We start from the raw sequence: 3,019 nt of genomic DNA on the forward strand, positions 1-3,019 counted from the left end.
CACGGTCTGGATGCGGATTTGTTCGCCGTCGGGATGGCACCTCTGGTCCTGTTCGTGTTCGTGCCGTTCTGCCTGGTTGGCGACGCCATGGCCGCTGCCCGCCTGCGCTTTGCTGATCGGGCGTGCGCCGGTCCCTGGCTGGAGGAGACTTTACAGCTCAGGAAGCTACGCCTCGGCATGGTGCAGGTGTCCCAAGGCCACGGCGGTGACCTTAAGGGGTTAGGCATAGGGCTGCTCGACAGAAAAGCATGCGGGAACGCACTCAAATCGTGGTTCAGTTTCCTACAGGTCCTTATGAACCTGCAGTAGTACCGGGTCTCGTCAGATATGTAGTCATTGTATCTGCAACTGCACCTTTCTGGCAATATACACCAAAAATTCACGAGAAAGACTATTTCACACATTTCTTTCCTAAGCCTATCTCAACGCATGTTTCTGGAATTCTGGAAGCATTTTAGGGAGCATCTGCCGTTTGACTTCGGTCTGGCTACCGATAGACTACCGATTGTCTACTAAGGACCTGCCGTTTAACTGCATTTTATCTACGAATATACCGCCACCCCCGACAATTTCCAGACAACATTTACATACAGGCTATCCCTTTGCCTCGGGTGACTAAACGAGGGACCTGGAATTGGTCTGTGATGCGGAAGGGGACGAGCTCAAACTGCGGAGTTTCCAGCAGGGATGGCAAATCGGAATTGAATCAATCGAAACGTAGCGTTTCCTGGAGCGTTTCTGCATACTTCTGTTCCATCGGAACTATCACAAGAAGCAAAATGAAAAGGAACGAAACCTCAGAAAACAAGAGTGACAAAAACTCTCTAGAGAAGAACTTCGTTTGGATTCGATCATTTTTGTTCGTGGTAGTAAAGTGCAGGTCCGTTCTTTTGGTGACATAGGTAGAACAAAACATATCAGTCCTTTGGGAATAATGCCTACTACTGGAAAAAGAAACGTGCGATATCCTACCTTTTCAGGGGTGCTAAGCCCGTTTTTAGGCTGTAAAAGTGCGTATTTTCAAATACAGTCTGAATAAGTAAACCGATCACATTTAATGATACATTGTTGCATTCCTCTCAAAATTGCACGTCAAACGTCAAACGAGCCTACAAGTGAAAGGGGCCTGATAAGCAGTGAGCAAATGAGAAGCAAGTCAAAGAGTACAAAAGGTTCTATCAATTTATGTCATTTTTGAACTCGTCCGACGCGGAATTTTGCGTAGATCACAAAAATAGTTTTAGAATCCAATTTAATTTCATACGAACAAAATATTTCGAAAAAACACAAACTGTAACGCCTCTGGATATTAAGTTTAGAGGTAGAGGTAGGTTATCCTTCCTTTACCTATACCAGTACGACTCTACAAGCTCAAGATTTTGACTAATGCGGGCTTCGTTCGTTCAGGGGTATGCAACGGCCGGGTGAGCGGCTGAGGCGATGCTCGGCCCGGCCCGGCCCGGCGGGCCGAGCGAACGCGCGGGACCTGCGCGGCTGGCTTCTGATTGTGATTTTTCCAATTTTTCTTGTCTAACAATAGAAACCAAGGCATCCAGTACACCCTATAGGCTCTCCTCTTCTTGTCAGTGCTCTTATTTCTTCTTGGCGAGTCGTCATTATTTCGTATTTTCAAAAGAGAGTTTTTTTTTTACAGTTGCGAAGTTAAAGAAATCGTGCGTGTGAGTTATCAAGATTTCAGATCGAGTTGAAACTTACAATGGACCTTCGTTAAAGTAAGACCTTTCGATAGGTTTGCGTGTTTTCCCGGTAGGTGAAGTGGTTTTCCCACATTTACTTGACTAAGTCAGCCGAGCAGCCGGTGGGCTGAGCATCGGTTGGCGAGCGAGCCGAACTCGGGCCGCTACGTAGTTAAAGAAACTGTCCGTGTGAGTGATCAAAATTGTCAAGTCGAAACTTACAATGGACCTTCGTTAAAGTGAGGTCTTTCAATGCGTCTGCGAGTTTCTTCGTTAAGTGGAGTGGTTCTCCCACATTAACTTGACAAACTTGGCGCAGACCTAACCTCAAACCGCTCTTTTGCAAATACTACATAATGACGACTTACCGGGATAAAATTTAGGTACCGATAGAAAGAGGAAAGCCTATAGGGTGTACTGGATGCATTGGTTTGTATTGTTAACCGCGAAAAATCGGAGAAATCACAATCTGAAGCCAGCCGCGCGGGTCCCGCGCGCTCGGGCGGGCGGGCGGCCGGGCCGGGTCGAGCATAGCCTCAGCCGCTCACCCGGCCGTTGCATACCCCTGGTTCGTTGGTGTCCGACGACCTGGCGGAAGCCAGGCCTCAGAGGTCGACTAACGGTCAGAGTCACAGCTGGACCATGTCCTTACAACACTGAAAAAAAATCATTACATTTTCATTACATTGATGTGAAGCTATTTTCATTACAATTTCATTACGATGTAATGAAAATTTTCACAACAGTATTTCAATTGATTTTCATTACAACTTGTAATGAAATTTAAAATCAGCTTCAAAATGAAATATCCTGACATTTTATTAAACAATGTAATAATATTTCATTACAAATTTCGAATGAAATTTTACAACTTGCTTGTTAAAGGGTCGTGAAATTTTATCCTGTTCATGCAATTAAAGTTCAAGCCGATATGTGAAAATTATACGTTACTTTTCATGGTGGATTGTTCGTTCAAACGACGTTGAGCTTAGAATTGAAAGTCAAATAAAAAGTAAATCAGTATTTTCATCACGTCTACTTCCTTTATTTCTCAGACATTAAAAACAACCGTAAAAAACAATGAAGAGAAGAGGCACAAGTACAAAAGTGAATGTTTTGTAAAAGGTTAACCTTTGTTTAAGCATTCCCTGAGAAACGTTTAATAATGTTGCTGTCTCTCTCAGGGTTGGAAGTAAGGAGAAACCTGGAATGAAAAAATATACAAAATTAGTGAAAGGATAAAATTGGATTGCTTAATGCAAAATACACAAAATTTTCAGAAAAACCTACCTTTGGATAAATTCTCTGGTACATCTTTACTT

This window comes from Frankliniella occidentalis, unplaced genomic scaffold (genome assembly GCF_000697945.3).
Source record: "Frankliniella occidentalis isolate FOCC.00 unplaced genomic scaffold, Focc_3.1 Scaffold183, whole genome shotgun sequence".
NCBI lineage: Eukaryota > Metazoa > Arthropoda > Insecta > Thysanoptera > Thripidae > Frankliniella > Frankliniella occidentalis.